Source organism: Mauremys reevesii, linkage group 12, assembly GCF_016161935.1.
Source record: "Mauremys reevesii isolate NIE-2019 linkage group 12, ASM1616193v1, whole genome shotgun sequence".
In the NCBI taxonomy this organism is placed as follows: Eukaryota; Metazoa; Chordata; order Testudines; family Geoemydidae; genus Mauremys; species Mauremys reevesii.
Window position 1 is genome coordinate 20,960,994 of NC_052634.1, and position 17,157 is coordinate 20,978,150.

At 53.4% G+C, this 17,157-nt stretch overlaps 1 protein-coding gene and 9 non-coding genes across 10 annotated transcripts in view; 5 read left to right on the forward strand and 5 right to left on the reverse strand.

Moving 5' to 3' along the window:
* Positions 1-17,157, reverse strand: part of LOC120375921 (zinc finger protein 850-like) — a gene marked incomplete at both ends in the record, with an annotated part of 362,646 nt that overhangs the window by 206,538 nt on the left and 138,951 nt on the right. The window lies entirely within an intron of this gene.
* On the forward strand, positions 475-547 carry TRNAF-GAA. The gene has a single exon. It is a non-coding gene; the product is annotated as a tRNA-Phe (tRNA).
* Positions 2,192-2,263, forward strand: TRNAQ-CUG. The gene has a single exon. It is a non-coding gene; the product is annotated as a tRNA-Gln (tRNA).
* On the forward strand, positions 3,060-3,153 carry TRNAI-UAU. The gene is made up of 2 exons: positions 3,060-3,097; positions 3,118-3,153. It is a non-coding gene; the product is annotated as a tRNA-Ile (tRNA).
* TRNAS-AGA lies at positions 4,972-5,053 on the reverse strand. Its single transcript has one exon. It is a non-coding gene; the product is annotated as a tRNA-Ser (tRNA).
* LOC120376234 lies at positions 7,253-7,418 on the forward strand. Its single transcript, XR_005587140.1, has one exon. It is a non-coding gene; the product is annotated as a U1 spliceosomal RNA (small nuclear RNA).
* On the reverse strand, positions 9,217-9,288 carry TRNAQ-UUG. Its single transcript has one exon. It is a non-coding gene; the product is annotated as a tRNA-Gln (tRNA).
* TRNAF-GAA lies at positions 10,940-11,012 on the reverse strand. Its single transcript has one exon. It is a non-coding gene; the product is annotated as a tRNA-Phe (tRNA).
* On the reverse strand, positions 13,223-13,295 carry TRNAF-GAA. Its single transcript has one exon. It is a non-coding gene; the product is annotated as a tRNA-Phe (tRNA).
* Positions 16,894-16,975, forward strand: TRNAS-GCU. The gene has a single exon. It is a non-coding gene; the product is annotated as a tRNA-Ser (tRNA).

The window sequence follows — 17,157 nt, forward strand, 5'->3', positions numbered from 1 at the left end:
TTTGATTAATCGAGCTCTGTGTGATGGGCACAGGACGCTTCCACTCAGTAGCACAGCTGGGGGGGAGCAGGGGAAGCAGCTAAGGGCGTCGGGTTCCTCCGGTGGGGGTGTGGAGCAGCTGTTCGTTTTCCTCTTCGCACTCCTCTGCGGTGTGAAAATCGGGGAGGGGAGGCAGAAGCCCCACTTCCCTCCCGAAATGACGCCCAGTGGGGGAAGCCAGGACAACGGGGGGGGGGGGGGTGGCAAGTGGTGGCCAGACTCTCCCCGCGCCACTGGCCCCCAGTCCCCTTCCACCACCAGGTCAACCCGGGCACTAAGGCAGGAACAGGGTGAGGCAGGAATTCAAGCTGAGCAAGGCAGGCAAAAGCCAGTCTTGTCTTCATGGGTCGCTCACAATGACGTCCTTTTTGTGTGCAACTGCTGCAAAAATATCTTGGGCAGAGAAGCAACAGACCAAAATGTTACCATGCAGCTGCCAAAGTAGCTCAGTTGGGAGAGTGTTAGACTGAAGTTCTAAAGGTCCCTGGTTCAATCCCAGGCTTTGGCAGCCCCTTTCATCCCTCTTTGCACAGTGGTGGCTTGTCCTCTCGGAGCACAGTGGTCCCTGTGCCCAAGGTGAGTCCCTGAGCTTGGGCTCTGCAGTAGGAAAAGATACTGTGGGCTTCTGCCCCTAATTGGCTGGCCTGACATTTAACAATGAGGGACAGGAGCTGTCTCTCCTAAGTGAGTTATTGGTGGACCCAATATGGCAGGAAGAGAGTGCTAGAGGGGTTGCTGGGCAGTGACAGGCAGGTATAGAGGATGAAAACTCTTCTGTGCAGCTGAGGGAGGGCAGTACCAGGGAAGGGGCATGTGTGAAAGTGGCCATGTGGAAGGGATTTGGGGGCCCAGGAGGAGGCACTTGATGTTCATTGCCTTGGAGCAGCTGGGCTTGGAGATGGTGGGTGTTCAGGAAATGCACATTAACAACTCTAGGGTAGCTTGATGGGCAGAGGGTGATTGGAGGAAGGGCCCATCTCTCTGGTCCTCCAGGCCAGGGAAGAATGATGGGGTTGGTCTTGTTCTTCACATTCGCGGTGCGAGTACAGAAGGTGGTGGAGCTCCGACCAGGGAGGGCATTACTGGTGGCTTTGTGCCCCATGGCACTGGTTACGGCTATATTAGTGTGTATGGTCCCCAATTAAGGCATGAAAGGAAAGTTCTATGAAGGAACTGGCTCCCTTCTTCTAGACCGCACGGTGTTTGGTGTCGGGGGGGATTTCAATTGTTGCACCAGCCTGAGGTCTGCTGGTCCTGTTTTCCCAACCGCCAGAGGAAACTCTTCTATGATGAGCACTACCTGGTGCAGGTCTGTAGTGAGGTTGGCTTAGAGGACGTGTTTCTGCACAGTGGAACCAGTGGAGGGTGGGTGGTAGCCTCCTATTCCTCTGACCCGAGCTCACACCAGCCGCAGAGGGGATACACCTTTCTGCGGGGACAGGCCAGGAGTCGCATTGACCGTATTTACGTGAAGGAGAGCACGTCGACAGCCCAGTGCAGGGTGGTGCCAATGGACAGTTTGGATCACACAGCTCTCACCGTGTGCTCAATGTGGGCAATTCCCTGACCCAGGGCAGAGGATATTGGAAGCTGAACATCCAGAGCTTGCAAGATAAAGGAGCAGGGGGGCGAGGCCTGGCGGTGTTGGCAGAACGGGAAAGCATCAGAGGGTTCTGTGGCAACCAGGGGGATCGATGCGAGTCGGTGAGGGAGGAGTTGGCGGCTTTGTTCCGGCGGCTGGGGAAACACCACAACATTAAAGAAACCAACAGTGTAAAGTCCTGCAGTGTCACCTGTGGGATTTCCACAAGAGCATCCAGGCAGGGGAGCCAGTCAGTGTGTGACTGTACGATCGGATCAAGTGACAGCTGCCTGAGTTCCAGGTGATGAGGCTGCAGTTGGCTGATATGAGCGGGAGCACCGAGGGAAGGGAGGGGTGGCCTCCCCTGACATTTTTGCAGCCTGCATGGAACGGAGACAAAGCAGGGGGATGCAGGGACTCAGGGCAGGACCCACGGATCCGGTAGTGCAGGCCCACAGTCACTGGAGGAGGAGAGAGAGTCCCGCGAGAGGAAGCTGATGGTGGGAAGCAATAAGTGCAGAGTGCAAACCAGCCAAGAGTCACAGGGGTCTAGAAAATGAAACAGCAGCAGGTCCCATGGTGTAATGGGCAGCGCTCAGGACTCTGAATCCTGGACTCTGAGTTCAAATCTCAGTGGGACCTCGTGGTGATACATTGCTTTGCTATATAGCACTGGAGCTCAATGTGTTTGGCTACCTTCTTTCAGGGTCAACTAGAGTGAGGTTTTTCTCTTCTGCTGGGTGACTGATGCCCACTGGAGATAGGTCTCTGGTCTGGCTGGTTCAATGGGCGGCTATCGGTTGGGGGTCCCAGAACTTAACAGTCTGGCTATAGAGTCCTGCGGTTTGACAGGATGGTTGTTTCTCGCTGCTTCACCTGATGCCCACAACTTTGGTCCCTGCAGCTGCCACACTCTTCCTCTTGCCCATATGGCATTTAAAGGAAGGAGGGCTGGGGCCAGGCTTCACAGTCAGGGAAAGGCAGGAGGGAGGCAGAGTCCCAGGCGGGAGCCCAACACACCTCTCCTCCTCTGGGCACCTGGGGTGTTGTTCCCCCCTGTTCAGGCACCCCTGGGGCCCTGCACTTCACACAGCTCTCCCTCATTTCAGCTGTTAGTGAGGGAGCCTCACTGCTAGCGCAGACTGGGCAGTTTCTTGCATGAGAGACACTGTCCCAAAGCAGGACTAATGCTTAGAGCTGGTTATCAGTGATTTCAGACCTGTTGGTCTGCAGCAAGGCTCTCCATTGAGTCTTAACCAGCTCTGTTATTACACAGGGAAGAACAAAAGGGTCAAATGGTGCCTGGAACCCTTAAGAAGAATCCACCCCACCGAGTACAACACTTGTCGCTACCTGCTCTCAGCCCCACTGAGAATGTTTTGGGGTCACCTGTCACCTGTATCAACCTAGGAGTCTCAGAGAATCCTAATTAACAGGTGCTCCAGTGGCGCAATTGGTTAGCGCACAGTACTTATAGGGCAGTGCTGAGAGGAGCTATGCTGAGGTTGTGAGTTCAAACCTCACCTGGAGCACTGGTTTTCATTAGCCAAGTGGTGTCACCCCCTTATTTGGCCTGTGGAATGTAGAATTCAAGCCCTGGGGACCCTGAGGAGGGGGCTAATAAAAAATGCCCCCTTCACTTATTACCTCCTCTCCAGGTCAGAATCTACCATCCTTTCTACCCCCCAGCCCCTGTGCCAGGATCCCTCAAGCAGAGCCTGGAGTCCTGCCCCTGGCGTCTGTACTATTGACACAGACTAAGTGACAGGGACAAAACACTCAAATCCCGCCTGGTGCGGGGAGCCAGGTTTGCTCTTCAAATTCTGTCCTTGGTACATTTCCAGGCCTGGGAATGTCCCACAACAGCATTGAATGGGAAGCTGCCTGCAGAACAGTTACACTGCACAGAGCTCCTGTGGAGGAGGGGTAGGAATTAGTAACATTTTGAGGATCGTTTGGGAAATGAGCCTTTGCTGGCAAGGTTTGTCTCTGTTCATATTTCACCTTCAGGTGTTATGTTGAGGGATCTTTAGTATATTTTTGGGAGGTTAATAACTATCTCCTCAACTTTATTTACTCAACTTAAAAATTGGTGTCACTTGATTTTTGCATCTCCCTGTGAAAATACAATTGACACGTGTGGCTTTGTACAGGGGGTCATGATGTTAAAGTTAAGGAATTCAGTCTCTGTACTTCTGGGGGGAGTGTTGCTTTTTTACAGCTGCCTCAGGGCCAGGCACACTGGGCTGTTACCTGCACCCACTGTCCTTGCCAGGGGCCCCTGCTGAACCCTGGGCGGCTGCATTGCAGTGCTGGGGTGACTGCAGGTAGAGAAGCTGCTGTGGAGAAATGTAGAGCAGGTGCAGGAAGGAGACGGGGTCACTATTCACATTCTGAACTGCACAGTTTTCCAAATTTGGGACTAGATTCATAGATTCATAGACTTAAGGTCAGAAGGGACCATTATGATCATCTAGTCTGACCTCCTGCACAATACAGGCCACAGAATCTCACTCACCCACTCCTGTAACAAACCCCTAACCTATGTCTGAGTTATTGACGTCCTCAAATTGTGGCTTAAAGACCTCAAGGTGCAGGGAATCCTCCAGCAAGTGACCCGAGCCCCATGCCGCAGAGGAAGTCGAATGTCCGAGAACAATTCTGGTGAACGCAGAGCAATGACACTGGCAATGCCCAGACCTCCAAAAGGGGCAATGTGGAAATTAATAATGGGAAGATCATTTGTGAAATTAGTCGTCACTGACAAGATTTGTCTCTGTTCCTATTTCACGCTATGGTGTTAGTTAGAGGAATCAGTACAGATTTTTACTATATCAATTAAACACTTAATTTTATTTAATCAAGCCAAAAACTTAGTATCACTTATTTTTTCTCTGTCCTAGCAAGAATGAATTGAATTTTGTGACTTTCTGGAAAGTGCAGAGAGATTAAATGTGGGAAATTCAGTCTCTGTGTTTGTGAGCTGATGTTTTCCTCTCACAGGTCAGTGCCTGCATTGAAATACCCAGAGGGACCTAAGGGCTGGTGTATGCTGGGCACTGAACTGGCAAAGCGATGTCTCCCAGGGTGTGACCCCCCCACAAACCCATATAGTTAAGGTGATCTAAGCCCGGGTTAGATAGTGCTAAAGAAAAGGAAGAATTGTTCTGTCCATGCAGCTATTACAGGGATGGGAAAATCCCTCCAGTCACTGTCTACTCCAAAGTGCTATAGCAGTGCCACAGCAGCGTTTTAAGTGTAGACAGAGTGAAAGTAGATTTATCTCCAGTTTGCACTATGGATGCTCAGGCACTAAGACTACAATAATAACAACAACAGCACAGTGCTTGCGTAGTTGGCAGGATTCAAACCTGCGCAGGGAGACCCCAATGGATTTCTAGTCCATCACCTTAACCACTCGGCCACAACTACTTGACATGTGTCCATTTTACTGCATGATGATATTGTTCTCACTGAATTGTCACTTCAAATTGTTTGCTCAGACCAGCTTCCCCAGCACACTCACGGCTGCGCATCAGTGTAAGTGTGTCCTTGGGTGAACAGTGAGAATTCCTGCCCATTTCCTTTCCGGCTGGAGCAGCATGAGAGTGTGTTTGTGTGAACGACATTGCTGTAGATTGTTGTTCATTCCCCACTCTGACAATTCAGACAGTCCCTTTCCTAGTCAAATCTCCAGCACATCGTTCCAATAGCAGGGGGCAGGATTTCTCTGGGGCACTGAAATTTTTCAGAGGGCTGGCGCGTGAACTCAGCCTTGCATTCCACCCTTGATGTTTCATGGACTAACAACAGCAGCAGAAAGAAAGAGCGGAGCCAATATCGCCCTGGCAGGGATGCAGGTGCCATGACCCCTCTGTCTGACCATCGCCATTGCAGGAGAAAAAGGTTCACTGGCATCGAATGCCCTGTCTCAAACCAGAGACACAGGGAGGTTTTGCTGTTCATGGATCTGTGCAAAGGAAATTTTGTCTCTGTGTGAAACTGAGGTCAGAAATGAAACGTCCACATGGTGGCCCAATGCTCTATGGAATGTGGGTGAAGGACTCGGGCTGAGAAATGATTTAACAGGAGTTTGTATCAATTTATTGCCCTAATTAAAATCTATGGCTAAAAGGCAGCCACTGTTGTTAGTACTTGTACCTGTGTAGGGACACCCCAGTGGGTGTCAAGTCCATTGTCTTCATGAGGGGCAGTCGATTATTTTAGCAAAGTACAAATTTCTTGGTCAAGGCCTAGGCTCTGGAGAAAACAATACACTGCTGATAAGAAGAAGTACGTCAAAAGATTTTGCAGCCACCATGGGCATAACTATGATGTGTCGTGTTTCACTCTTTATACCTGGCGCCACCTCCTTTCTCTTTAGCCTTGTAGTTGACCAAGGGCAAAGCTGAACATCTCCTCAGATACCAGGGAGCGTTTATGTCCATTCCTGTGAGCTACACCGGGGTTTGATGTTGCTGCTTTCAGTCCTCTGGCTCTGCCGGGATAAGGAACAATTCAGGCTGTCACTGCCCTTCCCCCAACACAGTTGCATGGGAACTGACCAAAGGAGCATGCAGCACTGCCAACTCCTTTAGCACCCTCGGATGCAGCGCATCCGGCCCCATGGATTTGTGCTCATCCAGCTTTCTAAATAGTCCCAAAGCACTTCTTTCTCCACAGAGGGCTGGTCACCTCCTCCCCATGCTGTGCTGCCCAGTGCAGCAGTCTGGGAGCTGATTTTGTTCATGAAGACGGGGAAGGGGGAGGGGGGGAAGCATTGAGTACATTAGCTTTTTCCACATCCTCTGTCACTAGGTCGCCTCCCTCATTCAGTAAGGGGCCCACACTTTCCTTGACTTTCTTCTTGTTGCTAACATCCCTGAAGAAACCCTTCTTGTTGTTACTCTTCACATCTCTTGCTAGCTGCAACTCCAAGCGTGAGTTGCCCTTCCTGATTTCACTCCTGCGTGCCTGAGCAAGATTTTTATACTCCTCCCTGGTCATTTGTCCAATCTTCCACTTCTTCAAACAGCGCTGCCTGCCAGCGCAATCAGCCTCACTTGGCAGGTAACAAAAGGGATCGAGTGGCCGTCCAGTTTCTGGAGAGTGGCTGACAACGCCCGACCTTCTGCCCTGAGGAGAAACTGACGTGAGACAAGGCAGGGGAGGTCATTCTTGTATTGGACCAACTTCCGGTGGGGCGAGAGAGAGAGAGAGCAAGAGAGAGAAGCGAAATGCAAGCTGCGCTCTTTCCCCAGCAGCAGGTGGGCCACGTTGTCTCTCTGCTGGCCTGGCTTCCCGGGACGGGACCCGGCTACCACTACAGGGCAGGCAAGAGCGGCGGCCCGGGCGGGCAGGGGGAGGGGCCAGAGCGGAGGGGCGGAGCCGCGTGAGCGGGTATGCAGATCTGTGTGCGAGCAGAGCATTGTGGGAGCGGATGCAGGCTGCCAGGCAGGGCCCGACTTTGGCGCCGGGAGCTCGGTGTGGAGAAGGGAGGGGCTCCGGGGGATGCGTCGGGGCAGCTGTCGGCAGTGGGGGCCGGTGTGGGCGAGGCCGGCAGTCGGTCCACCCCGTTTGTTATAAGTGTGGGGCGAGCGAGGGCGGGCAGCGGCCGGGCAGCAGGAACTCATACTTACCTGGCAGGGGAGATAGCATGATCACGAAGGTGGTTTTTCTAGGGTGAGGCTTTTATCCATTGTACTGCGGGTGTGCTGACCCCTGCGATTTCCCCAAATGCGGGAAACTCGACTGCATAATTTGTGGTAGTTGGGGACTGCGTTCGCGCTCTCCCCTGGCAATTGGTTGGAGCAACAGACAACCAAAAGTGGGCTGCTTAGGCTTAGTGCACTGCAAAGCAGACTCTAAGGAAAGCAGGTTATTTTTCTGTACCTTTGGGAGTGCTCTTTTTCCACAGACCCTGTACTTTTGGGCACCTTCATTGTTATTCCTCGTAAGCAAAGCTCAGCTCTGAAACTTTACTGGGGCCTTATAAGGCTCTTTGTGTTCTTGGCTTTCCCTGGTCTTTTGCAGCTGGTCTGCTCTCTAGTCTGCTTTTAGGGGTGGGGGGGGCTTGGACCGGTGCCTTCTTTGGCTCTAAGGGGAGCTGCCTGCCTGCTCTGCTTCTTTGCCTGCTTGTAGCTTCTTGCCCGGCCCTCCTTCTCAGGCTCTTCCTCCTTTGATGGGAGGACGGCCTGTCCAAAACGCCTGTCCCACCTGGTCCCCTCGTCCAACAGGCAGTTCCGCTCCTAGTGGGACCACAAGATGTCCCAGAGGAGAGAGGGTGGCCAGCAGAGTGGTGACGGGGGGAATGGCAAGTGACCGGCAATGTGGCCAGACAGCGGAGGGAGAAAGGGGCTTTCCCTCCAGGAGGTGAGAGGTGAACTCTGGGTTTTCACTGACCCAGGGCAGCAGCTGTGGGTGAGGTGCAGTGAAGGGAGGGGCACATCCAAAGAGCTTCTGGTGTCTGGATTTAGGAGCCCGAGGCAAAAGGCCACTGCCCAGCGCACTGTGGGCGGGTGTTTTGCTCATAGTGTTGTGTTATGAATCCTGATTGTGGTGTTTTCACAAGTTCATACAAGCTCATTTTCCTCCTTTTCCTCCAAGTTTCTTTTCTACACTCGGTGCGTGTGAGTGGGGAAAGTATCGCCTCTTGGAGGCACCCAGTGGCCAGGGTTAGTTTCCCCAGGTTACTGGGTGGGGGCTTAAGCAGATTGTGTGTTGCATTGTTGAGGAGGAGCCCCAAGCACCCAAACAGGGAATTGTAACTTCAACCTTCAGAGTAAGAGCCAGAGGTGCTGCCAGCTGAGCTAGCCAGGCCGCCTAAATGTATTAACCCCTTTCACGGCAAGAGCAAACACCGGGTACTTCTGTGCTTCTCAGCAGCTGGGAAAAAGCCTCTTGGGGGAAATGTCTCCTGCCCCACCGCCAAAAGGAGCCCCTTGAGTGGGACCAGTCAGAGGCCCCACCTGCTTTCCAACCACCTTGTGATGCTGACCACAGAACGAATGCTGGTCTGTGGGTGGCCTTCAGTGGGTGTTCGGCATGGCAGGGAGCAGGCTGGCCTGGTGTCTCTGTGGCTGTCTGCTGGCCATGCATAGGCATAGTTCTCCCTTCCTCTTGCCCTGCCCTCAGTTGCTCTGTGGCTTTTAAGCCTTCCCTTGGAGCTGTCAGCACCAGCCGCCTCTGCTCTAGGTGCCCAGAGGAGGAGAGGTGTGTTGGGCTACAGCCTGGGACTCTTCCTCCCTCCTGCCTAGCCCTGACTATGAAGCCTGGCCCTGGCCCTCCTTCCTTTAAATGCCATGTTGGCAAGAGGAAGAGTGTGGCAGCTGCAGGGACCGAAGTTGTGGGCATCAGGTGAAGCAGCGAGAAGCAACCATATGATCAATCCACAGGAATCTCTAGCCAGACTGTTAAGTTCTAGGACCCCAACCTATAGCCGCCAGCCCATTGAACCAGCCAGACCAAAGACCTATCTCCAGTGGGCATCAGTCACCCTGGGTGAGGGGAAAAAAACTCACTCTAATTCACCCTGAGAGAAGGTAGCCAAACACATTGAGCTCCAGGGCTTTGCAGCAAAGCAACATATCTCTACAGGGTCCCACTGAGATTTGAACTCAGATTCCAGGATTCAAAGTCCTAAGTGCTGCCCATTACACCATGGGACCTGCTGCTGTTTTGTTTTCTAGACCCCTGTGACTCTCAGCTGGCTGGTTTGCTCTCTGCATTTATTGCTTCCCACCAGCGGCTTCCTCTCGCAGGACTCTCTCTCCTCCTCCAGCGACTATAGTCCTGCACTACTGGATCCATGGGTCCTACCCTGAGACCCCACATCCCCCTGCTTTGTCTCCGTTCCCTGCAGGCTGCAAAAATGTCAGGGGAAGCTGCTCCTCCCTTCACTCGGTGCTCCCGCTCATATCGGCCAGCTGCAGCCTCATCTCCTGGATCTCGGGCAGCTGTCGCTTGGTCCGGTCGTACAGTCACATGCTGACTGGCTCCCCTGCCTGGATGCTCTTGTGGAAATCCCACAGGCGACGCTGCAGGACTTGGAACCACTGGTTTCTTAAATGTTGTAGTGTTTGCCCGACTGCCGGAACAAAGCCACCAACTCCTCCCTCACCGACTCCCACCAATCCCCCTGGTAACCACAGAACCCTCTGATGCTTTCCCGTTCTGCCAACACCGTCAGGCCTCGCCCCCTGCTCCTTTATCTTGCAAGCTCTGGATGTTCAGCTTCCAATATCCTCTGCCCTGGGTCAGGGAATTGCCCACATTGAGCACATGGTGAGAGCTGCGTGATCCGAACAGTCCATTGGCACCACCCTGCACTGGGCTGTCGATGTGCTCTCCTTCACGGAAATCCGGTCAGTGAGACTCCTGGCCTGTCCCCGCAGAAAGGTTTATCCCCTCTGCGGCTGGTGTGAGTGCGGGTCAAAGGAATAGGAGGCTACCACCTGCCCTCCACTGGTTCCACTGTGGAGAAACACGTCCTCTAAGCCAACCTCGCTACAGACCTGCGCCAGGTAGTGCTCATCATAGAAGAGTTTCCTCTGACCATCAGGAAAACAGGACCAGCAGTCCTCAGGCCGGTGCAACAATTGAAATCCCCCCGGCACCAAACACCGTGCGGTCCAGAGGAAGGGAGCCAGTTCCTTCCATAGAACTTTCCTTTCACGCCTTAATTGGGGACCAAACACACTAATAGAGCCATAACCAGTGCTGCAGAGCACAAAGCCCACCAGTAATGCCCTCCCTGGTCAGAGCTCCAGCCCCTTCTGTACTCGCACCATGAATGTGAAGAACAAGACTCCAACCCCATCATTCTTCACTGGCCTGGAGGACCAGAGAGATGGGCCCTTCCACCAATCACCATCAAGCTACCCTAGAGTTGTTAATGTGCATTTTATGAACACCCACCATGTCCAAGTCACTGAACATCAAGTGCCTCCTCCTGGTCCCCCAAATCCCTTCCACCTTCCCATTTTCACAGATGCCCCTTCCAGGGTACTGCCCTTGCTCAGCTGCACAGAGGAGTTCTCATCCCCTATACCTGCCTGTCACTGCCCAGCAACCCCTCTGGCACCATTCCTGAGGGCCACCCTGCCTCATTCTCTTCCTGCCATATTGGGTCCACCAATAACTCATGTAGGAGAGACAGCTCCCATCCCTCATTGTTAAGGGTCAGGCCAGCCAACTAGGGGCAGAATCCTAGTATCTTTTCTTACTGCAGAGCCCAAGCTCAGGGACTCACCTTGGGTGCAGGAATTGCTGTGCTCCCAGAAAACAAGCCATCACTGTGCAAAGAGGGATGAAAGGGCCTGCCAAAGCCTGGGATTGAACCAGGGACCTTTAGATCTTCAGTCTAACGCTCTCCCAACTGAGCTACTTTGGCAGCTGCATGGTAACATTTTGGTCTGTTGCTTCTCTGCCCAAGATATTTTTGCAGCAGTTGCACACAAAAAGGACGTCATTGTGAGCGACCCATGAAGACAAGACTCGCTTTTGCCTGCCTTGCTCAGCCTGACTTGCTGCCTCACCCTGTTCCTGCCCTAGTGCCCGGGTTGACCTTGCAGTGGAAGAGGACTGGGGGCCAGTGGCGCGTGGAGGAGGTTGAGCTGGACCCTGAGCTAGACTAGACCCTGGCAGCCAGAGTCTGGCCACCACTTGCTGCCCCACCCTGTTGTCCTGGCTTGCCCCACTGGGCGTCATTTCGGGAGGGAAGTGGGGCTTCTGCCTCCCCTCCCCGATTTTCACACCGCAGAGGATTGTGAACAGGAAAACAAACTGCTGCTCCACACCCCCACCGGAGGAACCTGACATAACCTCAGGATTAAGACCCAAGGACTCAGGCTGAGAACTGATATAACACCACTCATTTGGGATTTATCAACTTGTCTTCCATGAAGCAGGGCCAGATCCAGTGTTTTTCCTGCCCCAAGTGGCAAAAAAAAATAATTAAAAAATCAACAAAAATCCACAATCAATGGCAGCTCTACCATTTTTGGCAGCAAGTTCTTCCCTTTGAGAGGGACTGAGTGGGCCAAATTGCCGCTGAAGAACCGGACGTGCCTCCCATTTCCGTTGGCTGCCCCAGGCACCTCCTTGCTGCGCTGGCAGCACCACATGATGTAGTAGGCGATAGCTAACCCAGGTGGGGCACATGGCCCCACACACGCCCTCTGCAAGTCTTGCCTCTGAAATTAGGAAAACTGGTGTGTTCAAGGCACAACTGCACACCCAGAAGAAAGCCCAGCATGACATGCTCAGGGTGAGGAGGGTGCTAAAGCCTGGTATCAAACCAGAAACCTTCAGATCTTCAATCTAATATACTCCCACATGAGCTACTTTGGCAATAACCAGGCCCACCAGGAAGGCTTAATACATGAGCCGCAGCACATGCTGGGAAGGTTTAAATCTGGATGTCACAACGCAGGAGACAAGCAGTGGACTTGGCCCCGGGCGGGGCAGGCTGGGGTTTCCTATATCCCAGTCACTCAAGCCAGCACCTGCCCCCTCAAGCTGTCACTGGCGCCCCCAGGTCTGCAAGACAAGAGCAGCGGTTCTCACTGGAACAACTTCACCCACAGCTCGCAGGCGCCTCCCAAGCCTAAACCGGAAAACCATCTTGCCAGAAAGCCACCCACTAGGACTCACCACTGCTTCTTTTCCTTCCACCCAGAACCCCACTTCTTCTTTTCCTGGGCTGCAAGTAGCCACCCCTGGGAAGCCAAGAGGCAGGCACAGGATTCTACCTCCCAGCAGCCAACCGCACCTCCCCAGGCTTTGCAGAACGACTGGTGGTGCTCTACTAACCCCACTTAGCTGCACTGAGGCACTTAGCTTCTGCCCTGCCTTCCTCAGCTCGACTTTCCTCTTTTGCCCCATTCCTGCCTCACTTCCTCCTTTGGCAAGTCTCACAGAGGAGCCTGCCTCCGCAGGCCAACCTCCCAGGGCAGAGGAGGCCAAGCCACAAGCATTCGAAAGGTGACTGGCCTAACTCCTCTAGCTTCCCCAGGCTGACGCCAAGGTACTTTGTTCACTGATGTCACCACCCTCCATCATGCTGGGATTGGGGTTATCCCAGGGACAGGCCAGTGGCAGAAGGAGGAGCACCTTGCTGGACAGCAAGGGGAGCTGGGAAAAGGAAGCCAGCATGTTGCTGCCTGGTTTTGGGCTGAGGCCCTTTTGCATGTCAAGTTGCCGTGAGAACCACTACACTACAGAAACTCCATCACCGTGCACTGCCCTGCCCCGCCCCTCAAATTCCATGCACTTTGGTGGTGCTCACCCTGGCACACACCGAGGGGCGAACCTGGAGAACATGGCCGCAGCTCTTCAATGGGTCAGCTGGAAGAGCAGAGGACTGGAGCCAGGGCTCAGGAAGTCGTCCTTACGTCACTCTTGTGACTCCAGCTTGAGGGAGAGCTTCTTTTCCTTCCCCTTGCTGAGAAAGAGCAAGAGAAGAAAAAACTGTCAGGTGGGCCAACTGGGTGCAGAAGCCATTGCTGCCTTTTCCTGCAGCTAAGCCTGAAATAAGGGACTTGAATTGGGTAAAGGAAGTGTTGTGTTTCCAGGAAACAGCCCACTGCTGCAGAAAGAGTCTGCTGAAGCCTGGGATTGAACCAGGGACCTTTAGAACTTCAGTCTAACGCTCTCCCAACTGAGCTACTTCAGCACCTGCAGGAAGCCTTTTTGGGCTGCTGCTTCTCACCTTGAAGCTTATTCTCAATAAACCATCACTCCAATCAATAATGGCCAATGCAAGACGGACATCGCTTCCTATTTTAGCACTCGGAAATGTCATCAACTAGCCTTTGGATCTCTCCACTGCTTTAGTTCAGGAGGGGAAAGGTGGGAAAAGCGACCTTTGAACTAAAGCACTAGGGTTAACATCCTAACACTGTCTCTACTGTAACACTATTTAATAGCGGCCCACCCAGTGCTGGTGACAGTTCCATTGCTAGGTGTTAGCACATTTCAGTTACTGTCAAAATTTAAAAGTTTCTATATGCTTAAAGGAAATGATTTTTTAAATTTGCTTATACATGGCATGAATAAATACAGGTTTACACATCCTAGCATGAAAATGTATTTTATATGACAGAGAAAATCATGCATCAAATTGTGCATCAAAATCATGCGATGAGCTACAAATGCAACAAAAATAAGGTATTCAATGGTTTAACATATGGAGCTGGGGTGGGGCTGGGGGGCACTGAAGACACTTCTTGCCTGGGACACCACTTGGTCTAGGGGAGGCCCTGTCAGGGAGAGCAGGAGTTAGTCTCACATGCCTATTTCCAGGCTGTTATCTGTGGGCACCTGCTCTGGGGGAGGGATCGCGGCAGCCCGGACTCAGGGCTGGAACAGGCCCCGGATTGAGGGGGTGGCTGCAGGGTTTGCAGCACTCTGATGTCTCAGACAATGTGTCTCCCCAAAGCCTCGGATCTGCATCCCCAGAAGGCTCCTGCGCTGCCTCCGCTCCTCTCACAGTCTATAGCAAGGAGCAGCAGCAAGGGTCAGGGATGAGCCATAGGGCACTAGGTGGGGGGCAGAGGCTGCAGGACTAAACCCAGCACCCAGAGCAGAGGGGGTATGAGGCTTTTTCTCTCTCCTTAGCCACGTGCTATAGCGCCGAGAGCTCTTTGAAATGCCTCCCCGCCCACAGCCTGGGGAAGGGGAAGGAGTCTCAGGTTCTAGCGTGATTTGGATGAGGATCACTGGACCCTAGAACCATTCACTGCCCTTTCCCGGAGAAACCTGTGATGCCCAGAACGGGGCTGAGATAAATGCTGACAGGAGCCAAGATTTGCTCCCCTGGAATAGCAGCAGGATTGGGCAGCTGGAAATCTCACCAAAGGAGCTGAAGCCTTGATGGGTCAGACACAGATGCCCCAGGTACTGCATGGGAGGTTTAGGTTTGTTTCTGGACAATAGCAGTGAGAGTCTTATTGTCTCAACGTTTCAGTAGAAAAATTCAGACCCAAACTGTCTGTGGCGGGGAGGTCAATAGCGGTTTCTTTGGGTTTGATTTAGTTTGTTTTCTCTTTCCCATTGTAAAAGCCCTGGATCATTTTGATGGGAACAATGTTTGCACAAGGCCAAGGAAAAATAAGAAAAGTTAAACATCTGCATTGGAGTGAGGGGGTCTCTGTGGGCCAGGGCAGGGGTGGAGATTTTCATGGGGAGGGGGTTAAGGGATGAATGAGACACTTTTGCGGGAACACAGGGGGATGTTTTGCAGTTTAATTTTTCCAAAGGGAAACCTCCCCACTCTCCCTGTGCTGCTGCCCAGCTCAGACCCCACTGACACCCCTGTGACCGGGAATTTTCAGAATGTTTTGCATATTGTGCATGCCTCAGTTTCCCCTATTTGTTGCATGATTATCTACGTCAGAGGTCCAAAACGCAGGGTGCATCCCGCCAGGTGGAATGAAGTAACACTCAGGGGAATGGAGCTGGGGCCCAGGCCAGCCCCCAGAGTGTGTGGGGAGGGAGCACCCTCCAACTCCGCTCCTGGCTGTAGCCCCAGCTGCTGGCCCTGGCTGCTGGCCTGGCTCCCAGGGCTCCACTCCCAGCCCTACACCTGTGGCTCTGCTACCGGTCTCTGCCCCCACCCCCAGCTCTGGCCCCTGCCTCAGCCCCCTGACCCCTGTCTGCATCCCTTCCCCCACAGCTGTGGCCCCATTCCCAGGTGTGGCTCATGGGGGCACGGACAAGGGTAAGGGGGGGCCTGACCCTCAAAAAGTTTTGGGACAACTGATCTCGGTGCTGGGACAAGGGTGTTTACTCTGCAGAGACCCCCAAAGGGCAGGTGTGGCTGCTGTCCAGCTGCCTGGGCCCAGACAATGGCCACAAATTCTGTCTCCTAGCAACTGCTGGCCGGGGCGCACCTGCTGCAAGACACCAGCTGGCTGGGATGAGCTGGAGAACAAAGAACAAGGTGGAGGCCAGGTGAGCAGGTTACCAGGGAAACAGAACAAAGGACAGAAGAGGGGAAAGGGCCTGGCTGAGTTGGGCTGTTGGAAGCAAGGAGTCTGCTGGGTTGGGGACTCGACGGGAGAGCCCAGGCTCTGAGTTCGGGGTCCCCCCCAAGATGGACGTTGCTGAATCTTCCTGCTTCCTGTGCTAACACAGAACTTTCCCAGTCTGGATTCCAGACCACTAATAAACCTTCTGTTTTACAGCGCTGGCTGAGAGTCACTGGTGATTGCGGAAGTTGGGGGTGCAGGACTCCTTTGGGGGAGGGGGGGGTGTAAGGCTTTCCCCGGTGTCCTGCTAAGGTGACTCACTACAGGAAGCTCCTGGCATGGAACAGGGGGGCTGAAAGGTCCAAGGTCAGTCCCAGGACGTGCTGAAGGCAAGGAGGTTTCCCCCAGTGACAGCATCCCCTGGGCGGTGTCACACTGATGAGGGCTCTGCCTGGGTTTGGTTCAGAGCTGTTCCAGAGCACTGAGCCTGGGTCAGGCCCCAGCATGTGACCTGCAGGCTCCACTCTGGCAAAGCTCCCTGTCCCTGGGCTTTGGCATCACTAGCCCCTGCTTAGTGACTAGGGGTCAGTTTAGGGGAGTGATTCCCAAAATGTGGGGCATGCCTCCTAGGGGGGCTCAGAGGAATGTTCATGGGGGCACCTCAGGGTTGAGCCAGCCCCCATGGAGGGCACGGAGGGAGCCCCACTCAGCCCCACTCTGTCCCAGCTCTTCGCCCACCCTACCCTCAGCCTGAGCCTGAGCCCCCGGCCCAGCCGCGACCCCCTTACCTGTGTCTGCACCCCTCTCCCCAGCAAGCCACAGCCCCACTCCCAGCCCTGGTTCTCGACCGCAGCTTCTGGGGGGCCTTGGCCATGGCTAAGAGGGCACAGTGTGAAAAGTTTGTGAAAAGTCGGTCCTCAATTGCTTCTATGCAGTCCAATAAAAGCTATTCGTCACCAACCCACCCCCCCCATCAGGACGGACTAGGTATGTTCTGCTGCCCTTCACTCATGCAGGAAGGATAATAACATTTCATTCCACTTAATCCTAAAGTGATTTGTAGCCCGCCACCAGCCAAAACTGGTCATTTTGGGAAAGTGGCCCCATCATGCTGCATAGCTAGGCAGAGTAGGTGTGTCTATGCAAACACGGTCTGTTCCTGAAGTCTTTCCCCCAGCTCCTCACTAGATGTGAGGGGGGAGCTCATTCAGCCCCTGCGTCCACTTAGTGTTTCAAAACTCCTTATTGTCCCTATCTCTGCTGGCCTTAGATTTCTCCTCCTGTTCATCTTTCAACAGTTCTGATGAGGTGGCCGAGTGGTTAAGGTGATGGACTGCTAATCCATTGTGCTCTGCACGCATGGGTTGGAATCCCATCCTTATCGGACACATTTAGTCTTCATCCCTCCTTTATAGACAACCATCTCCCCCATTGGTACAATAACAGACCCAACAATGTTGCTTCTTGCAAACAAAAACCTTCTCAGGAACTCAGAACTCCCTTGCTTTAAATTACATGTCTAAATCCCAGATTTCTTAAAAAAAAAGAATTCTCTAGTCCTGTATT